General features: G+C 44.0%; 1 long non-coding RNA gene across 1 annotated transcript in view; it reads left to right on the top strand.

The window, feature by feature from the left end:
* Positions 1-17,660: 17,660 nt before the first annotated feature.
* Positions 17,661-23,808, top strand: part of LOC137546513 (uncharacterized) — a 40,695-nt gene continuing 34,547 nt past the window's right edge. Inside the window, exon 1 of the long non-coding RNA XR_011026273.1 lies at positions 17,661-17,738. This is a non-coding gene — a long non-coding RNA (uncharacterized lncRNA). The remainder of the gene's footprint in view (positions 17,739-23,808) is intronic.

Below are 23,808 nucleotides of genomic sequence, written 5' to 3'. Positions count from 1 at the left end.
GAGTCCAGGAAACTCATAATCAGGGGACAGTAACCGGATTATAACAGTCCATTAGAAACTGGTTAAATAAACGCCAACTGTGCATAATCCACGGAATCTAAGAAATGTATAACCAGGGAACAGTTACCGGACCATAGTAACTTATGATTTATCGGATCATATGCATAATTTAATATAGTATATAATCTCGCAGCATTGTGAGTAGTTTTAGGTTTTAAAGGGGAATCAGGTGGCTCTATTATGAATGGTATGGAAGGTAATTGTGTGCATGTTAGGTGTAATGTGCTGCATTTGCATAGTAGTGTTTCAACAAAAGAATTTTATATTTTATTTACTTTAGAAGCTTTTGAAACTTGTTCTTTTAAAATAACATGGTATTTTTTATGCCAATATATTTTTATTTTATTCACAAGTTTCTCAGTATATATAAACCAGGGGTGCTCACACTTTATCAGGTCACAAGCTACTTTTCAACCTGCAGAGTCCACGAGATCTACCTCCCCCAACCCCCCCCCCAGCATACATAAGGATCCTTATCAAGCTTCTAACCCCCCCCCCCCCCCAAAGCCCAGCGAATAGCAGCAGCAGGATCGAAAGTATATACATGAAATACTGCAAATGTACTGTATTGTGCTGGCCATAGTTATGCTGCAAAGCATTTATAAGCATACACTGCATATGCACACTTCTCCGCATGGTCCAAATATTGTATTGATTTGGTGATTCCAGCTTTAAACTACCAAGTGCTAGACAGGATAAGTTGGCATCCCCCATAGTGTCCCCTCCTCACCCCTTGTGTCCTGTGAAGAAGTTTCCCCACAGCAGCCTGCACACAAAGACCTGGGGGGAGGGTGGTATTACAGGCCAGATTCTGTGCACACTATGAGGCAAGCCTGACATTCCTTGTAAACAGACGCTGCCTGCTACGTGTGTCCAGTATAGAAAGAGACATGCAGAGAGTGGCTGTTATTCCGAGGACAGAGGCCAAGCTGCAATAAATTAAAATAGCTGTCAGAACTTTTAACTAGCAACTAAGTGTGCTGCTGTACTACGACTCCCCTGTGCAGAGATTGCATATATACCTCACAGGAAGATGCTGATGCTGACACTGCTTGCATGGAGGAAGAGAGTCTGGCGGGGGTTTCAGCATGTTTACTCTGGTGACACTCAAGGACCACACCAATTTGAGGAGAAGACGCTGCTCACACAGGCAGCCTGATGAACAGAAGACGCTGTGTGTGTCACACGGCCTGGAGGGGAGGAGACCTGTCTCCTCATTTGCTCCTCTCCCCTGTAGCCACGCCTACCCTTTAGCCGCGCCTCTCCCCTCTCTTCACTGATGCTGCTAAGGCAGCAAAATCTGACAGCCGCGCTGCGTGGCTTCAGATTATGACAGGACGCGGCCAGGCGGCCACGATCTACTCAGAAGGCGGTCGCGATCTACCGGTAGATCGCCATCGACCTATTGGGCACCCCTGATATAAACAATGCAAATAAAGAAATTTAGAAATTGAAGTCTAAGCCCCATCCTCTGTAAGAAATTTTATTTTTTTGGTATTTTGGCAGGGGCTAGGGGGACACTCCAGACCTTGAGGATTAGGCAACTAGAGGAAGTATCGGTATAGTTATAAGTAACGGCAGCGCCCTTCAATAAGTGTTTTTTAGGAATATTAAGAAAAACATTGAAAAAAAAATCATTATTTTTCAATTTTCGCCATTATAGTTTTAAAATAATACATGTTACCATAATTAAAACCTTCATATTTTATTTGCACATTTGTCCCGGTTATGACACCATTTAACCACTTGCCGACCGCGCACTCATAACGCACGTCGGCAAAGTGGTAGCTGCAGGACCAGCGACGCACATCTGCGTCGCCGGCTGCAGGCTAATTAATCAGGAAACAGCCGCTCGCGTGAGCGGCTGCTTCCTGTCAATTCACGGCGGGGGGCTCCGTGAATAGCCTGCAGGCTGCCGATCGCAGCTCGCAGGCTAAATGTAAACACAAGCGGAAATAATTTGTTTACATTTTTACAACGCTGCTAACAGTAGCAGCGTTGTACTAGATCAGCGATCCCTGGCCAATCAGCGGCTGGGGATCGCTGTCACATGACAGGCAGGAGCCTGTTAGAGGCTGCACAGGACAGATTCGTTCCTGTGCAGCTTCCGATCTCCAGGGCAGGGAGGGAGAAGAGGTAGAGGGGGAATCCTGCCATGGAGGGGGCTTTGAGGTGCTCCCCCGTCACCCACATGCATGCAGGAGCAATCAGACCCCCCCAGCACATCATCCCCCTAGTGGGGAAAAAAGGGGGGCGATCTGGTCGCTCTGCCTGTTATTTGATCCGTGCTGGGGGCTGTAGAGCCCACCCAGCACAGATCTTAGAAATCAGCGCTGGACCTTAAGAGTTAAAGGCTGAGTCCTGAAGTGGTTAAATTAATTAATTGTGATTTTTTTTTTTTTGATTAAAAGTTTTATTGGAGTATTTTTAGGAGTGTGGGAAGTAAGTAGTTAATTATATATGTAAGTATGGTTATGTTTATTAAAAAAAAATGTATGTAGGTGTAATTTTACTATTTGCCACAAGATGGCCTCCGTCATTTTTTTTTAGGCATCCTGTAAGCATAACATGTACGCTGATAGAAAGTGAAGAGGGGATGTGTAACTAGGATTGATCATGGCTTCTCATAGAAGCCAGCGATCATTCTAACAGGGATTTAGATCAATGAATGGCATTCCCATTCATTGATCTTCGTGCTAAGGGACAGCTTTTGGACGTAGCAGCCACGTCCAAAAGGCTTAAGTATAGTAGTTAATGTTGATGGGGGGTGGGGCGGGTCGCCACAGGTATTCTTGCCTGGGGTGACAAAAAAGCCAGAAACAGCCCTGTGCACATGGAAGGAAAGGTAATGCTGCCATATGCTGTGTGTGCACGGCAGTATTACTGCTGTTATGTGCATCATCAAGTCATTTACACTCTGGCCCATATGCAATGAACTTTTTCTCCTGAGTTTTCTCTAAAGTCATATTTTCAATCTTGTCTATAAAATGTCTTTTAAATCACCAGCAAGCAAGAAATCACCAGCAGGCAAGAAAATACTTAAAATACTTTTGACAGTACTTTTCCATCTCCTTTTTGGTACTTTTTCAATAGCAAAGTGCTGAAACGTTCTAAATCGAAGATTAAAAATTATCTCTTAGGAGAAAACTCAGGAGAAAAAATTAATTGCATATGGACCCTGCATGTGAATTTTTTAATCAACCTGGAGTTGAGTTTTGTGTTGTGGACCAACCACACATATCTGTAGCATGTGATTTGTTTGCAAATTTGTGAAAAAAGTAGAACTTGGAAATTTTTACTACAGCGTTCCAAATGATGAAAAAGAAAGTGGCCAAATTAGTTATTTATTCCTCAGGAGTAAAACTTTTTTCTTGCCAAATGTATCAGGGAGTGAAAGTGAAAAGGTTGATTCAAGGTTGGGGGAAATGTTTCAGTGATGTATGAAAGGGCTGTCATGCTTTCTGCTGTATATCATTACATATTACCCATAGAGGTGCTTCATAAAATAATTGCTTCTTACAAGGGAGGCCTTAAATGTATCTTATAATTGCATTTATTAGTCACAAAGGTGGATGGAACATAATGCTTCCCATGCAATCTCAGCTAATATCCTCCAGATACCCAGATATCCTCCAGACAGTGAATACATGTGAAGCATGCAGAACATGGTTATTGTCACGACAGATGCATAGTCAGTCCTGAGTCGCTGCCATTAAAGAGAATCTGTACTCTAATATTCTTACAATAAAAAGCATACGATTCTATTCATTATTTTCTCCTGTGCCCCTCTGTGCTGTTTCTGCCACTCTCTGCTGCAATCCTGGCTTGTAATTACCAGTTTTAGGCAGTGTTTACAAACAAACTAACCAGCTTCTAATAGGCTCAGCTAAGCATAGTGTATGAGTCATTCAGAGTATGCAGGGGGCCTGCAGAGGGTGTGTATCGCTTCTACCAATCACAAGCAGCCCTGCACATTCCACACAATCAAGCTTTAGCCCGACAAACAGGACAGAGGAAAGATACATTGATTTATTACAGAGACAGTGCAGTTAGGAAAGACTGCAGTAAGCCAGAGCAGATTAGAACAGGCATAGGAACTTATAGGATAGAAGAACTAAGGCTGAAAAAATTGTTACAGAGTCTCTTTAAGGAGATGAAGAAACACCACTAAAATAACCTAACAAATTTAAAAAAAGTAACAGTTTTTCTATGTCATTTATTGCCATCTATCTATTGTAAACCTTTTAGTTACAGACTACCCAGCAAGCTCATGGTGAACCAGAACTCCTATGAGTGTGCAAGGGGCTACAATGGACCAACAAGCCCTCTTACTAAATTGCTATGGCAAACAAAAGCATGCTTTCTTAAAACAGAATATATTTGTGATAATTCAGGTTGGAGTGAGCTCCAAGATGTCTCCAGTGGATCACTGCTGAAATATGCGACTGATCCATTGTTTTCCCCGTAAGCTAGCCACACTTCTATTAAGCTTATAGTATCACATTACGTGAAGTGGCAGAACATTTGCATTCTGTTTCAATCCCATTAAACTATTCCTAAAAAGTTGATGCAGACAGTTAAGATAAATATAGGTCTGACCTATGGATGCATAGTACCGGTAACTGATGATTGTTTTGCCTTCATAGGAAGAACTAGATTTCTATCTGTCAGCTTCAAGGCACTACTTCTCATGGGGTCCTGGATACAGATCCTCACTAGCTAAATGCAGAGATGCACTTGTTATTGGGCCTAACCCTAACCTTACCTCCTGCCTAATGCCCTCCTCATTGCTACCTCTTGCTCTGGCAACCCTTTAGTGACAAGCATCATGTTGGGACAAACATGAGTAGGTAGAGTCCTTACTAATAGCTAGCCTATGTCCCCCCCCCCCCCCCCTCAGTTTAATGGTTAAGAATTCAGGGCTCTAAACTCTTTGGAATTAGATTATAATCAGACTACAGCATTAATGCTCACTGATAACGAATCATAAAACTCCTGAGTGCACAGAACAGATACTTAAGACATTCATAATTTTAAACCTTTCCTTTGAACTTCAAAATTGAAAAATACAACTATGAGATTCCAGAAGATTCTAGGAATTCTAAGCGTAGGACTATAGACATAATTGTTTATCACATTGGTGTGTTTTCATTGCAGATTGGTTTTAACTCTATTTCAGCATTATCTTTAACTTACCTAGCATACCTAGCATTGACCTCTTCATCACCAAGAACCTAAAGGTGCCCATAGACCTAACGATTATGTGCAGATTCGAATCTTATTAGAGATTGTCACAGGAGCCCTAGTGGTCAGAACGCGAAATGCCTTCCAAACGGTGCCAGCGCACGGATCGTGCGAACTCTGGTCGCAGTCGATGCGTAGGAACCGTTGGGAATTGGCCGCAGACAAACCAGAAGGGAGCCTGTGATGTACGTTAATTACAACTTACACACGATTTCAGGGTATAACAGCCACCACCACTGGGATGGGCCAGTGGACCCGACTGATTGACTAGTCCTGTGAATAAAAACGGTTAAACACATTCTATTCTGTCTAGTTATCAACAATAGTAGAAGCGTCTCTCCAGAGACCTGGGATCAGTTTCTGTGTATGGCTGAAAAGCAGGGTAGCGGAACAGTGAATGACTTTAATAAAGTGTTTTATTCATGGCAATATAAATAATTAATATATACAGACAATTATTAAAATCAACAATTATTGAGACATGAGATAACACAGTAGGAAAATAAAGAAAGGGAGAAAAATACTTAGTTTCTGGAAAGATGTCCTTTAGTGGGAAGAATCAAAGTTCCTTGGTAAAGTCCTTTGTTTAAGCTCAATTTAAAATCCAAGCAAAATAGAAAATGTCCTATGTTTCAGTTCAGACAAGATGGCCGATCAAGATGGCCGCCAGCCATGTGTCCTCTGGCTAGCACCAGACAGCTCTCATATAGATGGAATGTGGAGGACTGAGGGAGTGGTCCCTTGCAAACACTTTTGAACAATGCCCACCTTTGGGTGGAGCCTCAAGTACAGCCCAGGGGTTGGACAGGGGCGGTGAGCTCCCTGGAGGGGTGCTCTATGCCCACCAAATATGACATTTGCCATATCTCGGCTTACGCTTTCCGCACACACATGACCATCACATATTCATATTTCTCAGACTAGGCCAGTTCATATATAATACCAAACTTGAAATGGAGAGACAGCCGGCACCATCCAAGTCAATAATGCTCTTTTATTGTGATAAAAACATCTCAGCAGGTCACAGCGACGTTTCGAGGAAATCACCTCTTTATCAAGCTCGTGCTGAGGACAAGTCACAAATGAACAATACAAATTGGCGCTTATATATCAAACATGGAAATGCAGCAGCCAATCACATACACTTTCCACAATGCCCAATCATGATAGTCCGTAAGTTGCCGGACCTGATGGGGAACTTAGAGGCTGCTGCCTCATAGGTACATTCAAATGGGGTCCCTCCCATCCCCCGACACCCACCTTGGTGAACCGCCGCGGCCCCTTCCGCCCGTCGATCACCACAATCTCCTCCCATCCATCCGCCCATGGCGGACCTGACAGGGGACTAAGTGGGATGGACGCCTGTGTGTCCGCGCTCATGCGCAGACACTCTGCGTCCAGACGGGCGGATGGTGACGTAGGCGGCTAGAGAAGCCGCCATGCGTCACACGCTGATAGGGCGGGGCAGCGGTGGCGACCAATAGGAGCGCTCAAAATTCAATGCATAGTAAAATACGTGTCTATAGCGTACACGGCGCATTAGCATATGTAAACAGTCATACTGTAAGGCACAGTGCATAATATATATGTAGCAAAAGAACATACATAGGGCACTAAGGTCCCTGTACATATAAGCACTATCGTAGAGTCACATGCTCTCCCTACTAAGTACATGCCCAAGGGTGAAGAGAATGCAATAACGTTATATGAACCCAATAAAAAATGGTATGGACATATGGAGAAAGATCTCTAGCCGCCTACGTCACCATCCGCCCGTCTGGACGCAGAGTGTCTGCGCATGAGCGCGGACACACAGGCGTCCATCCCACTTAGTCCCCTGTCAGGTCCGCCATGGGCGGATGGATGGGAGGAGATTGTGGTGATTGACGGGCGGAAGGGGCCGCGGCGGTTCACCAAGGTGGGTGTCGGGGGATGGGAGGGACCCCATTTGAATGTACCTATGAGGCAGCAGCCTCTAAGTTCCCCATCAGGTCCGGCAACTTACGGACTATCATGATTGGGCATTGTGGAAAGTGTATGTGATTGGCTGCTGCATTTCCATGTTTGATATATAAGCGCCAATTTGTATTGTTCATTTGTGACTTGTCCTCAGCACGAGCTTGATAAAGAGGTGATTTCCTCGAAACGTCGCTGTGACCTGCTGAGATGTTTTTATCTCAATAAAAGAGCATTATTGACTTGGATGGTGCCGGCTGTCTCTCCATTTCATGCAGTGTGATCCGGAGTGCTGCTGGATCTTGGCCTGGCACGTCAGACTAATTCAATACTAAGAGGAAGTGCTACACATTCTCTTCTACTATATGATACCAAACTTGGGCATGTTTGCACGCCCGGTTAAAAAACGGTGGAATCCCCCGAGTTCTGGTTATGCCAGTGGCCCCAATTTAATATCAAAATACTCACAAGATCCGGACCAGCAGAATGATATAACTTTCACATTTCTCACCTGAACGGTATTGCTTAAACATGCTCAAAATCCTAAACTCCATGCTTTCTTATTCTGTCTATATGGCTCTGGCCAGTCTGAGGGGAAAGCAGGTTTTAAATAGCCCCCTGCTGTGATTAGCTTCCTGAATGCAAGGGTTTGTTCCTGCTCATTAGCATATCAAAAGAGCCATCCTGCAGTTACGTTGATGCTATCTCTCTGCTGAGAAAAGACTGCAGATGCTCCTACACAATCAATCCAGATTCTATTGATCTGAAGCGCAATCGATGCAGAGAATCGAGTGCGATCGCTTTTTCTTCACGGGCGGTTCCAGGACGCGTCTGCGGCCCCGCAACCGTCCGTGACAGAGATAAATTTGTCTTTTTGTTGATTCTGCCCATATATTTCATGCCGATTCCCATCTGATTTCGCACCGCCACTGCCCCCAGTGTATAAATGTACACCCCCAGTGTGTGCATTTATACATTTCCTGTCCTGTAGCAGCCTCTGCGTGGTGTCCGTAACATCCGTGCAACTAACCGTACACGCTACTGGCGCATAGCATCTGATGTTGGCGCATAGCGTCATGGAGAACCGCACCCGGAGGTTACAGACACCGTGCGGAGGCTGCAACAGGACAGGTAACGTGTAAATGCACTCACAGGGGGCACATTTATACATTGCGGCGGTTTCGTCGTCTCATTGCTCGTCCGTAACTGGCCGCTGTACAACCGCACACTCGACCAACCAACTTCGGCCCGACATCTTGCGGTATGCACGATCAACCATGCGACCAATTTTCGTCCTGAAATTGGTCGCTTTGTCGATCTGGCATACACCTTGCAGCACCGATTTTCATCCAATTCGATTACAATAATCGAATTGGATGGTCAATTGGCCGCCAAGTCGCCTGATGTATGGCCACCTTAACTCTAACCTAACTTTTCACCTATAGCTAATTTTAACCTTGATTTATTTATTATAGATGCCTTATTATTTTAACATGTTAACAAAAGATATTATTTTTTAACAAAACATAAATTCTCATCACAATAAAGGCATCCATTAATGTTACAATATTCTCCTCAGAAGTGATTTTTCAATCAGATTTTTATTATCAAACTATACAGAAAAACATGCAGTATGTGGAGAAAATTCAAGTAAAACCATTCTATGGTCTATTGGAATAGAACATTTCGGCAAGCAGAATGTTGGATTTTGCAATCCTATCTCATGTCTGGTTTCTGCGAACAATCGATAATTACCTTCCTGTTAGTTTTGATCCCACAAATCTAATTGAATGATTATATTTGATGAAAATATTGCAATGTTAATGGCCACTATAACGAGGGTGTGCAATACAAGCAGAAATCAAAAACCGTTGTCAAATAGCATTCTAGAAGTTTCAGTAGCACGACATATTAATTGGTCTGTGTTGCACAAATTTCTCTGTTTTTTGCATGAGAAAAATGGTTGGTTCCTGTGCATGCAATATAAACAACCCTCTAAAAACAAAAGCCAATTTTCCTATCTCATATACAAATAAAAAATATTTCTTTTGAGTTTCCAAAATACATGGAAAAGAAAAGACACAGGGCAAATAAGGGAAAGAGATAAAAAGTGAGAAAAGAGAGGTGTCAACACAGCTTCCAGGAACATTTCTTTATAACACTTTGACAATGTCACAGAAATATTCTCGGAAACCTTATTGTGCAGTACCAAATTCTACTGTCCAAGTTTCTGATTTCCCTGTCTTCCAACTCTTGTTCCTCCTAAATTTAAAACATGATTATCCAGGGGCATTAAATCTTCTAGTTTCCTAATACACAGTGTGTGTTGTTGTTATTTTATTAATAATATAAAATGAGCAAAGAACCATTTTTTTTTATTATTCATTTTTATTACCTGGCTTGCTGGGTTTACAAAACTGGCCTTTGTGAATGTAAGGTGTTGTTTGGTTAACATTAGCAAAGGTCTGTGAGCTGGTCAAACTTCTCCTATTATCTTCTGCATTATATAGCCAAGGACCTACAGTAGGTTCTCGATACATGGTACTCCAACCACTGGGGGTTCTTGGGTAAGACTCAGGGGGCTTGATTCACGCTAAGCCGCTTAGTGTGCCTTATCACTTAGTGGGCGCAAACTACGGCACTAAGTAGTTTGCGCCCACACATCAGTCTTAGTACCGCTCACTGCGCGCACAGTGCGGGTGCGCCTATATTAGTGACTGGCTGAATTAGTGACTGGCGCAAACTACGGCACTAAGTAGTTTGCGCCCACACATCAGTCTTAGTACCGCTCACTGCGCGCACAGCGCGGGTGCGCCTATATTAGTGAGCGGTGCGACGATAACATCGCACCCGCTGCCCCTTGATAACGGCGCATCGGGTGCCCCTGAAACGGCGCATTAGTGCGCCGCTTCGGGGGCACCCGATGCACCATTATCGTCGCACCAGGTGTGATGTTTAAGGGGCTGAAGGAGCAATGTTATCGTCGCACCGCGCACTAATATAGGCGCACCCACGCTGTGCGCGCAGTGAGCGGGGCTGCGCGCGAAGTATCTTTGCACGCACTATGGGCAAAAACGGCTTTTCACACCGGCGCTAACACTAAGCGCCGGTTAGTGAATCAAGCCCAGGGGGTACTTTAACTTGTCATAGTCAATCTGATCTAGTGAGTTTTGAGATGAAAACCATGCTAAATCATATATATCTGTCTCAACCTTCTGTGCTTAAGCCATCTGACCACCTGTGTTTGATATCAGCCTGTTATTGACCTAGCCTTGCCTCAGTCTTATTGTACCGCAGTAATTCTGACTACACATGTATAACTTTAGCTGATGATCTGACCACGATTTATCGTATATTCAGTGTATACATAAATACCCAGCGTTACATTTAGTCATTCAGGGGTGCTTGAGATGATTTTACCCACACTAGAGAGTACTTGATCAATCGAGTTATTTAAATAAAAGGTTTTATGTTATAATAATGTTGAGAAACTCTAGTCGAGGAGGAGCAGGGAGGAGGCACCAGCAAATCTTTCTTTGCAAACAAACAGTTCATCTGCCTATTCCTACAGCCTTCCTATGCTATTGACTAAATCAGGGGCGCCTCTAGCCATTTTGTCACTCCAGGCGAGAAAACCTGTGGCGCCGCCCTCCCCATGAAAATAATCGTAATGCGGCAGTGTTTCACCAAAAAATAATGGTAATGCGGCAGCGTTTCACCAGAAAATACACGTATTGCGAAAGCGTTTCATCAGAAAATAATCGTATTGCAGCAGCCTTTCACCAGAAAATAATCATAATGAGGCAGCGTTTCACCAGAAATTACACTTATTGTGCAAGCATTTCACCAGAAAATACACAATGCGGCAGCGTTTCACCAGAAAATACACAATGCGGGCAGCGTTTCACCAGAAAATACACAATGCGGCAGCGTTTCACCAGAAAATACTCAATGCGGCAGCGTTTCACCAGAAAATACACATAGGCAGGGCTCCACTTTCATGAGGCACAAAGTGGGACAGAAGGAGGCACAGGGGGACTTAATATGGCACACGGGGACAGAAGGAGGCATGAGGGTCAGAAGAAGTCACAAAGGAGGACAGAAGGAGGTGCAAGGAAACAGAAGGAGGCACACAGGAGGACACAAGGTGGCACAATGGGCAACAAAAGGAGGCACAATGGGGGACAGAATGAGACACAAAGGAGGACAGAAGGAGGCACAGGAGGACAGAAGGAGGTCCGCAGAGGGGCAGCGGGTGGTACAGGGGGACAGAAGAAGGCATGAGGCCCAGAAGGAGACACAAAAAAGGACAGTAGGAGGCACAGGGGACTGAAGGAGGCACACAGGGGGACAGAAGGAGGCACAAAGTGGGGCAGAAGGGGGCACAATGGGGGACAGATTGAGGCACAAAGGGGGACAAAAGGAGGCACAGTAGGAAAAAAGGAGGCACAGTAGGAAAGAAGGAGGCACAGTAGGAAAGAAGGAGGAACAGGGGGACTGAAGGAGGCACACAGGGGACAGGAGGAGGAACAAAGGTGACAGGAGGAGGCATGATGGGGGACAGAAAAAAGCACAAAGGGGCAGAAGGAAGCACAGGGAGACAAAGGAGGCACAGAGGGGAAAGAAGGATGCACAAAGGGGGACAGAAGGAGCCACAAAATGGTGACAGAAGAAGGCAGAGGGGGATGTAAGGAGGCACAGGGAGACAGAAGGAGGCAGAGTGGGACAGACAGTGCCACAGGGAGACAGAAGAAGGCATAAAGGGGCACAGAAGTAGGCACAGGGGGACAGAGGAAGGCGCAGGGAACAGAAGTGGCACATGGAGACATAATGAGGCACAAAGGGAGACTAAAGGAGGCACATGAGGACAGAAGGAGGCAGAGGGGGACTGAAGGAGGAATAGGGGGAAGAGGTAGCACAGGGGGACAAAGAAAGGCACAAGGGGACATAAGGAGGCACTGGGGGACAGAAGGAGGCAGAGGTGGCACAGGGGGACTGAAGGAGGCAGATGGAGACAGAAGGAGGCACAAAGGGAGACAGGAGGCATAAAGGGAGACAGAATGACAAACAGGGGGTCAGACATGGCACAAGGGACTGAAGGAGGCACAACAGGGAGGGGGGAAAGGATGTACAAGGCACAGAGGGACACAGTGGCAGCTGCCTTCAACTTACGCTAAGCAGATGCATTAGAAGCAAGTAATAGAACACCTGCGGGGGTGGGGCTTAGTTAGGGTGTGTGGCTTCGTTCAGGGGGCGTGGCTTAATCCAGCAACATGGCGCCCCCTGGACCAATGGCACTCCAGGCAATGGCCTGTACTGCCTATGCCTAGATACTCCCCTGGACTAAATGAACTCATTGTAGACATCACTGAAAAACTGCAGTTCTGCAAAAGCTCACCCTTTATTGCATAGTTCCTTCCCAGCTCACTGTATAATAAAGTAGACACCTTTTTCATACCCCCTTATGTTTTATTAAAAATAGTGAAATACAAGTGAAGTGGGCAATGGTTTCCTACTGCAAGTATTATTTTTATTATTATTGTTAGACCAAATAGAACAGGTTAGACCAGGGAGGTGAGAAGTACACACGGCTTATATAATGAGACTGGGGTCATCGCACATAGTCCAGCACGAAGCACTCAGGTTTAGATTGGCATAAGCTATAAGCTTTAAGCCTTAGAACTAATGTTAATCAGCTTTATCAGTTATTAAAGTATAATCTCAGAACATATAAACCTCCAATCATACAGCTTCCTATCTTTCGCTTAATCACCAGAAGACAGATACTAATCCCTTAACCTTCTCCCCCTTATAGATAGACCAACATCCTCGCCAATAAATAGACAGTCCACAACAGAAGCCCTAGGGTAAGACTCATAAGAGTATCCTAACTCCTACTATATAAATAAATCTACTATACCTCCTATAGCCCTCAAATATCTTACGAAAAGATTCCTGAAAGTACCCCACACATCAATGTGGAAGGTGGGATAAACCCTCTGTCCCTTCCACTTAGACAACACTGGAAGAGTTTTGTGGAGCCAGGCCCAACCCAATTGTACTTGGGGTGGTGGGCCGTGCTACACAACACACGACCAGAAATAGTAAGATATAATCGAAGCCATCAGGCCACCTCTACGCCATCTTTGTCATAACTCCCCGATCAACGCTTCAAGATTGACACAATTAAGGGCCTTATAAGTAAGTTATAAGTTCTTATGTTTCAAGCTCGTATGTTATACTGCTGGAAGGTCTATCGTGATTATGAGCAATGTTAAATCCGTTTTTAAACTTTGTGCAAAAGTCTGTACATTTGTATCTTTATTCTGAAATAAAAAAAACATTATTTTAATATAATGAGACTGGGGAGATGGTGGGAAGATTTAAACACCTGTTATGGAAGCAATACATACACTGTGTGCATAACATGAGTTGTGCTATGCACACATTTAATAATTCCTATATTTGTATAGCGCTTTTCTCATGTCATACTCAAAGCACGTGCAAGGCAGCCACAAGAGCGCACTCAGTAAGCAGTAGCAGCGTTAGGCAGTCTTGCCCAAGAAACTCTCTACTGAACAGATGCAGCTTACTGAACAGGAAGGGCCAAGGTTTGAACTCAGGTCTCCTGTATCAGAGGCAGAGCCCAGTACACTATTCAGCCAGTTCCAGGTAAAATTGCTGTGTGCAGTGTACAGTGTGCGGTGTGCTGTTAGCAGTTTCCTGTGTGCTCAAAAAGTGAGGCGGTATCCTCTCTCCTTTCAAAGCGGGGTGACGCCCGCGGAGCTAGCTGGATTGTCCTGAGGGGAGCCGACCGTTCCCTGCTGCATGCACCTGGTCTACCTTCGCCTGGGGATAGTATTAGCACTTCACATTCCTCTCATGCACTTTATACTATAGGCTGCTTCTACTACGTTCATTGCAGCTCATTGCACTTAGGTATATTTATTGATTGGTTTAAGATATTTTTGATATCTTTGTATTTATTCTATATGCATATGCACTTGTATGATTCTTTGCACTTTGATTCTTTGCACATTCAATATACTGAACCCGGGTTCTGGTAATAGTGGGTTCTTGACAGATGCCCACTATGCTGACAGTACTACATCATTAGAGATCATTTCAGGTGCTTTGTAACTCATCACTATGTCATTATATTATGTCATTTACCAGGGCCGGATATGTACTTACCAGTGCCCTAGGCCTGCTGTCACCAAGCGCCCCCCCCCCCCCCCCGCCACCACCAAAAAACATTCTGTCCAACTATCTGACTAGCGATCACTGGTTTGAATGGGCTCATTTCAGTTGTGCTGCTGTGCCCCTCATTGAACAAAGAATCAGTGGATGCTCTGTCCTCTCACGATGGAAATTTGCGCTCCTGCTCGAATGTGCACAGCAGCCGATAGTGTTTTGGGAATGCATACTTGAGAAATTACGGTGATGTATGAACGCCGGTACTCGTCAAGAATGCATAACACTGTACCGGCCTCGGTTGCTGTGCACATCTGGGCAGGAGCGAGAAATTACAGGGAGCACGAGTGGCCAGAGCATGCGCTTCTTCTTTGTCCTCTGTGAGACTGGCTGCAGTCGGAGCCACAAACAGGTGGCAGGGCAGTGCGAGTGGCCAGAGCATGTGCTGCTTCTTTGTCCTCTGTGCGACTGGCTGCAGTCAGAGCCACAAACAGGTGGCAGGGCAGAGCAATGGAGAGAAGCCCATCCAAAACAGAACAGGTAAGTAGCAAACATCCTGTGAGGACCCACTTTGGATGTTTGGTTGTAATTAGAGTGGACCTGAACTCAGAACTTCCTCTCTGCTCTAAAAGATACTCAACAACATAATAACCTTTAAAGAAAAAACATTTCTTTGTTACAGCTGATACAAATCCTGCAATAAATAGACAGTGTGTCTAATTCCTACTTTCATGGAAGCAAATATATTAACATCTTGTGGCAGTCAGGTGACACAGGGAAGATGTCAAATTTGTGACTGGGGTCAGTGTCACAGCTGTAAAAAAGAAGGCAAAGAAACTAGCAGAAATGTTTGTGAATGCCTGCATTAGAACTCAGCGGAACTTAGTTTTATCTGCTTTGTAATGTAAATCCCTGGTATTTCTCACATCCACTTGTACTGTATGTCGATCATATAAATAATTGGATCATCAGGTGACAGTTATGATTGATCCTGATTGTTATAACACATCAGGAAGTGAGAGGTGAAGGGATTGGGGAACTCTGGAATTCATCTATTAGTGCAGAGCAGGGCGCTGGATGGCTGTGCTGCAGGAACAGAGGAGATGATTTACTTTGACATATGACCTCTTCTCTCTCCAAGTCCTGCCGCCCTTCTGATCTTATCTGATTTTATCGCCCTAGGCCATGGCCTTTGTGGCCTTTGCAGAAATCCGGGCCTGTCATTTACTTATATCATGTGATTTACTGATCTTGACATTACTGATCCCTTGCAGCAGGGTTTAGATCTTGCCACTGTTTTTATTGGTTTTAGCATTGTGTGTTGAATCTCATTGGATGGCTGTGCTGCAGGAACAGAGGAGATGATTTACTTTGACATATGACCTCTTCTCTCTCCAAGTCCTGCCGCCCTTCTGATCTTATCTGATTTTATCGCCCTAGGCCATGGCCTTTGTGGCCTTTGCAGAAATCCGGGCCTGTCATTTACTTATATCATGTGATTTACTGATCTTGACATTACTGATCCCTTGCAGCAGGGTTTAGATCTTGCCACTGTTTTTATTGGTTTTAGCATTGTGTGTTGAATCTTTGCGTCGGCAAAGTGGCAGCTGCAGGACCAGCGACGCAGTACTGCGTCGCCAGCTGCAGCCTAATTAATCAGGAAGCAGCCGCTCGTACGAGCGGCTGCTTCCTGTCAAATCACGGCGGGGGGCTCCGTGAATAGCCTGCGGGCCGCCGATGGCGGCTCGCAGGCTAGATGTAAACACAAGCGGAAATAATCCGCTTTGTTTACATTTGTACGGCGCTGCTGCGCAGCAGCGCCGTAAGGCAGATCGGCGATCCCCGGCCAATCAGCGGCCGGGGATCGCTGCCATGTGACAGGAGACAGCCTGTCACTGGCTGCACAGGACGGATAGCGTCCTGTGCAGCCCGGCTTACCAAAGGGGGCCAGGTAGGAGAGGGAGGGGGAGCATTTCGCCGCGGAGGGGGGCTTTGAGGTGCCCCCCCCGCCAGCCACTCGCAGGCAGCAGAGATCAGACCCCCCCCAGCACATCATCCCCATAGGGGGGAAAAAAGGGGGGCAATCTGATCTCCCTGCCTGCACCCTGATCTGTGCTGGGGGCTGCAGAGCCCACCCAGCACAGATCAATCAAACTAGCGCTGGTCCTTAAGGGGGGGTAAAGGGTGGGTCCTCAAGTGGTTAATACTATTGTTGTTAATCATTGAATAAACTTTTTTGCAATTTTTCAAATGGTGCTTGCCATGTGGGCTTTCTTCCTCTTGTATAGTATGTAGTTTGCTGTGTGCTGTCTGCACCAGGTTTTACCAGGGTTTAGAGAATCAACCCCATTGCAACATAGCAAAGTATAATGAAAATGTAGTCTGTATTTTGATAAAATAAGAATTATTGTAAATTCATTACTAAATCCCATTATGAAAGTTGTTCACTGATTCAACAAATATGAATGTTCCATGAGAAAAAATAATCACTTTTGAAGAATTAAAAAAAAGCATATGTCTAACAAAACTAATTTTCCGACAGACTGGACATATATATAGTCTGCAGATCGTCATTCAAAACAGATGTTATCAGTGAACAAAACAGTATGCGATTTGTGTGTACATATGAAATATCTGGTCTGGGCAGTAATCTAAATGATATCTGCTACTGTTCAAAGTGCAAATAACTGGAATTATTGAAACTCTATGCATGATGAATTAAAAAAAATAGATAGTTTGGCACCCTCACAATAAGGTCCCATTCACACTTAGGGCCCTTTTCCATTAGCGAAAGTGATGCGATGCAGCTATGCATCACTTCCGCTGGCATCCGTGTCACTTCCGCATCTCCCGATGTGGAAGTGTATGGAGGGAACGGCGGGCGGATGCGGCTGTGCGAGAATCTGAAGCATGCTGCAGATTGTCGGATCGCTCCACAAACAATGCACGCAGTGGAAACTGTTCCATTGCCGTGCATTGGGATCAGCACACCCGCGGTGCGATGCGGCTATGTAGCCATCTTCAGCCGCATCGCTCCACTTCTAATGCAAACGGGCCCTAAATCAGTTGGTACGGGTCTTTTTTCCTCTCTATAGCAGTGCATTGTGAAAAAGATTTCAGTTAAAATGCGTTAAATGGGAACTGTGCCATAGGAAAACATGGGCATTACTTTGAAAATCAGTTGTCCTTTCAGCTATAACTGATAGCAACTGATAAAGTGTAAATGGGGCCTAACTGTACTGCACCTGTAACACCTTTTCCTCTGGCTGAAGCCTGGCACCAAGGTAAATACTTTCCTTTTCTTCAGATTCATCCTGAAGCAGATTTTTTTTTTAGCTAAATGGGACACAGAAGCATGGTCACTGCCTAATGCTATGCTTCTGTGTCCCCTCCGGGCTGCTCTCCATGTCCCCCATGCCCTGCTGCACTCTCTGAATCAGGGATGCTCACCGGATGCTCTCACAAGTAATTACTCGTGATTCAAATGAGGTTTAATTGGCACAGGTGTGCAGCGGGGATACAAGAGATTATTTACCCACAATTCCACCGTCTGCCCTGCGTTCCAAAGAGCTTGCACGCGTCCTATTGGCCGCATTGCAAGCCTCACACTGGTGCACTTCCTTCTTCAAGCCAGAAGAAGGAAGTGCGCTGGTGTGAGGCTTGCAACACGACCAATAGGACGCGTGCAAGCTCTTTGGAATGCAGGGTGGATGGTGGAATTATGGGTAAATAACCCCTTGTATCCCCGCCGCACACCCGCGCCAATTAAATCTCATTTGAATCACGAGAAATCTCTCGTGATTACTCGTGAGAGCATCTGGTCAGCATCTCTGCTCCAAATCTACTGACAAGCAGCAACAATCTATATTAGATTGTTGTTGTAGCAGTGTGGCACTCATGCGTCGGGGAAATACAGGGAGTCAGGGCGTCAGGGAGCAAGTCAACGTTCAGGGGGTGGTGCTATGCATATTACCCTGTCAGCGCACTCTGCCGCAGGATAATATGAACAGGCTAGTAGTGCAGTGCTGTTGTCCTGCCCTGGGGATATCTAGCTGCAGGATGATTCACCACAATTTAAGTGAAACTAATCTAAAAGAATACCAAGGTAAAAATAAGCTGATGAGATAAATAATCATGTCTATAATCGTTCTGCTACAAATGACTTTTTTTTTTTTTAGATATCCCACTGTTATATTTTTTATTTGAATCTACTTTTTTTTTTACAGTTTTATTGTCTCTGCTCAATGACACCTTCAGTAAAGTATGCCCGAGCTAAAATCTATGACCAGTTTTAATCTCTTTATTACTTTTTGATCTCATTCCTGCTCTCACAAGCCATTTTCTGTGAAAGACGATTACGCTATAGTGCAACCAGGTCCCGAACAGGTCCAGACTGGACAGAAACTGTCACTTGCATTAAATGCATTCCTGATATTTAACTCTTTCAGGCAAAGAAAGAAAAAAAGGAACACTTCACAGTTGTTTGTGTGCTGCTTGGCACTGTACATACACATGTCTATTTCTTCATGTCACGTGTCACCTCGGTGTTTCTTCAGAGTCATAACAGAACAATGGAACTTGTAAAAGAGCCCACAGTTATGTAAATACTAATTATTGAGTTTTGATTATTTGTAACTTTATTTACAAAATTTCAATAAAAATTATCTGCTAAAAAAATGTTTACAAATCACCATTTACACATTGGTTAATAAGGGCTCTTTCACATCAGACAACGCGAGCAGGAGCCGTTCTCCTGCACGCGTTGTCTACCTGCGGCGTGTCGTCGGGTATCTGCGGTGCGACGCAATCAGCGGCAGTAGCTGGTAATTAAACCCGACGGAAAACGCCGGCTCGCGTGTGCGTTGGAGGAAAAACTGCGCCCGGGTGCGTCGGAACCGCAACGCATCGAAACGCAGCGTCGAGTGTGAAAGGTAAAATGAAAGTCTATGGAATTTCATCTTACCTTGGTTAACGCAAACGGCTGCCGTTTGCGTTAATGCACAAAGTCTGCCCTAATGTGAAAGAGCCCTAAGCTCATCAGAACAGAGTACTTTCCAAAGTAATAGAAAAAGGAAAAGAAAGGCTATGTTGGAAGTTGAACACCACATGCTGATTGAGCTTAAAATGGCTTTATCCTGAATGAGAGCATGTTTCAGATAATAGATACCAGTATTTATTCCATAACGTAGATCAGCATTTTATCCGGAGCCATCTTCAGTTCCTGCCATATGTACATATGGACACAACTCCGTAATTCAATTCAGAGATCTGTAATAAAATGAATAGCATACTTAATATTTATGGCAGCTATGAAGTTCAGCTGATAACTGCAGTGACGTGGCAGGCAGCCAATGCTGGCAGAAAGTCTGTTTCTTTAGTAGTAATAGCAATCAAAATAATAATCTTCGCCCTTACCTGTTCCAACTATTGCCACTGCTGCCTTTATCATCAGCAAAAATATTACTATCATCTTGCCGTGATATGTACAATTTCAAAATCAGCTGTAATGACATTAGGGGCATATTTGTAATCATCATTAGACTGCTTAGTGTTAAAGTAGACCTGAACTCAGAGAACATTTCTTTGTTACAGCTGATACAAATCCTGCAATAAATCTACAGTGTCTCTACTTCCAGTTTTCATGGAAGCAGACATAGGGTTACCATCCTGTGGTTACAAATTAGCTGTTCTGCCGAGGCAACCAGATGACGCAGCTGAGAGATCAAATTATAGTTGTGATTAGTCACAGATGAGGGGAAATTAGACAGGCTAAACTCTCTAAATACATACAGGGTACACTGTAAGTTAGGTACCAGGAGACAAAGATATGCATAAAGCACTGTGCTGCAGCACACTATCGTCAAAGTGTAGTAGGGGTGTCTCAGCACCCTGTGGGAAAAAGACAGGAGACAAAAACGGGAGCCCAGTAGTGCAATACATCTGAATAATGTGTGGAGAGTAAATAAAAGAAATACTACTCACAAAGGAGGGTTGCTAGGGCAACCGACCATAGAAAGCAGGTGGAGACAATAAACCAACTCCACTCGGGGTAGTCCTGGCCAGGACCTGGACGTGGTTGCTCTCTTGAAGAAAAAGGGAAGACAGGTATCTGCCGTGGCAAAGGCCACGGGTGTTCTGTCACCACCCCTCAGGCATAATGCGTACGGGGGTGTACTAAGCACAATAAAGGAAAAGAGGCGGCCTGGTGTGGATAAAAGCATCTAAAAACAGCTTAAAATGGAATGAACAATTAGGTGTCTTACCTCAATGACGAAACCTTTGTAATTAATACACAAGATTTATCATTTAGCACAGGTAACGCGTTTCTCAGGTCTAAGCCCACTTCCTCAGGCCAATTACAGTGCCAAATGAACAAATCAATGTGGCGTTTCCTGTGCTAAATAAAAAAATCTTGTGTATTAATTACAAAGATTTCGTCATTGAGGAAAAACACCTTGTTGTTCTTTCCGTTTTAAGCTGTTTTTAGACCCTTTTATCCACACCAGGGCGCCTTTTTTCCTTCATTATACTATTGTCAAGGAAGATCCTCCATATTTTATCAACAAATGTATTTTCATTGATCATTGGACGTCGAAGAAACAAAAAACCCTAGGTGCTGAAAAACATTGTAGGGTATTTTATTTTTATTGTTGTACTTGTAGTACTATGTAGAAGTCTGTGCCAGCACCTGGGCCTGTGCCTGGCAATCACAAGCACTGTTGATATCTCCTGGACCCCTGAATAGTGGGAGTGTATGGTTTAAATTTCTGACTGTTGAGCCCCTCTGAACACCCAATTTTTTCAAAAGATTTGACAGGTATACCCAATAACTTTGGGCCTGAAGTTTTAAAATGATAGACCCATTATGTAGGTGTGCTTTCCTGTAATTGCACACCTATCCATACAGGCTTTGAGGTAGGGTTCACACTTACACTTGTGAAAACACATTTGCTGCATGTACAGTATAATGTATTTCAATGGCATAGTATTGTATATCTGCTAGCGTGTAAACTGGCATATGTGAATTCTCTGCATTAAAATTTGGACTGCAGGTCTACTTATTTTTTCCATTTGCGACATGCAATTCATGTTTCAAGTCAACTGGAACTTTGAAAAATCAAATTTTTTTTTGCAGACAAAAAATTGCATGCGATTTGAAAGTCAGTTTAATGTATTTATCATGTAAATTCGCTCCACTGATATTCCTGTCCCATTGTTCATTTTTGTGTTATGCAATTATTTCGCAATTTTTAAATATGTCTCAGGGAGTAATCGTTCATTAGCGCAGATTCCAGACAGCCAGGCAAGTGACGTTATTTTAACCACTTCACCTCCAAAGGTTTTTCCCCTTAAAAATCAGAGCAATTTTCACCTCACCTCAGCGCTCCTTCCATTCATTTGCCTTTTTTCACCACCGATCAGGCTTTCTGGGGGGGGGTACTTTTTGCTAAGAATTATTTAACCCTAAATGTGTTCTAATAGGAACAATAAAAAAATGGAAGAAATTTATTATTTCTCAGTTTTCGGCCATTATAGTGTTAGAATAATAAATGCTGCCGTAGTGAAAACCCACACATTTTATTTGCCTATTTATCCCGGTTATTGCAACGTTTCAAATTTTTCCCTAGTACAATGTATAGCACCACTATTTTATTTGGAAATAAAGGTGCATTTTTTTATTTTGCTTCCATCAATAATTACAAGCCCATAATCTATAAAGTAACAATAATATAACATTTTAACATACATATTAAAAAAGTCCCAAAGGTAACTTTTTATGTATTTTTTTACTGTGTGTATATATATATATATATATATATATATTTTACAAGAAATTTTTTTTTTTGGGGGGGGGGACGACTATTGAGGAGTGTGGGAGGTAAGCAGTTAATTTTAAGGCTGGTTTCACAGTGGGACGTTAAAGTCCCACGTTACAGCAGCCAGTAACGCAGCCTAACTCACAGCACTGTAAAATCAATGTGCTGTTCACAGTGTGCACACGTTGCATCAGGGTATAACGCTGCACGTTAAATGAAAGTGCAGCATGCTGTATGTTATACCCCTATAGAGCTGCAGTTAGTTTGTTTGCACATGCTCACTGACTAGCCACATGGCTAATTAATATTCACTGCACTGTGGTGACTCGTGGTGGGACTCGTAGTGTTGTCCGGATCATGATAATGTTCATTTGATCCGGATCTTTTTTGTGAGTCGAATCATCCGGATCATCACAATGAAAGATTTGGTTCACAGTGGATGTCTGTCTGGAAGAAACAGGAACATACAGAATGTACAGTGCAGGGAAAGTCCTGTCCTGCTAGTCATTTCACCCAGTCTGCTTCCCTAGTAAAATGATTCAAATGATTCGGTTCAAAGATCCGGATCTTTTCAACCATCCGATTCGAATGATCCAAATCCTTAAAAAGTTCCAGTCTTCCCATCACTATCCTGGAGCGGCTGCTTTGAGAGCTGCATAACGCGGCTCAATCTGGCGTCCAACTTCAACACCACCAGGCGTTGCGTTAGGGGCACGTTATGCGACCTTAACGTCCCCTAAAACGCAACGTCTTGGTGGGAAAGTAGCCTAAATGTCAAAAAATTTGTAAGAAAAAAAGTTTTTTAAATTTAATTTTACTATTCAGCCACAAGATGTCCCCGTGCATAACTTCCCTATGCGTAGTATTACTTCGCAAACAGGAGATAATGTGTGGACATGTAAGTATCGGCTTCTGTGAATGACAGCGCCGTCTCATGGATGGCGGCGGTGATTCAAACGAGGATTTAGAACAATGAAAGGGAACTGTGTTTCCATTCATTAATCTCACAGCTAACGATTGGTTGCAGTAATGAGTGTGGAGGGAGGTCGTGAGGGAGTGTGCGATGGGGAGGGATGTAGTAGCTATGTCCCTGCAAGGAGATGTGGCACCCCCTATACCCCTCTCACTAAAGGATGTTACCTGTTAGCAAACTGAAGTCTTACAAATGGTTACCAGCCTGCAGCCTTTTGAAAGCTGGAACCCCCCCCCCCCTTTCTCACATAGAGGGCACATGGTTTCTACTGTAATGTAGGGATACTGAAAAATGTAGATTGGCAACTATTATGCTCCCTATTTTGGGTGTCAAATGATCAACTGATTGACCCATCCAACAGCTGAATCCAAAGAAAAGAAGAAAGTAGTTGCAGTGCAGTTTGTAAGCAGCATTTTACACCAGTTGCTCATATGCTTCACCTTGTTCAGTTATGCCTTTAGCTCGGTTTGGATCAAAGGTTTAAAGTACCTCTGAAACAGTTTATTATAAAAAATACTTTTAATAAACACCATACTCCCCCCTCAGCGCCCCCTATGCCACCTT

Source organism: Hyperolius riggenbachi, chromosome 1 (assembly GCF_040937935.1).
Source record: "Hyperolius riggenbachi isolate aHypRig1 chromosome 1, aHypRig1.pri, whole genome shotgun sequence".
Classification (NCBI taxonomy): Eukaryota; Metazoa; Chordata; class Amphibia; order Anura; family Hyperoliidae; genus Hyperolius; species Hyperolius riggenbachi.
Note: the sequence above shows the minus strand (reverse complement) of the source record. Positions and strands in the feature narration are given on the sequence as shown.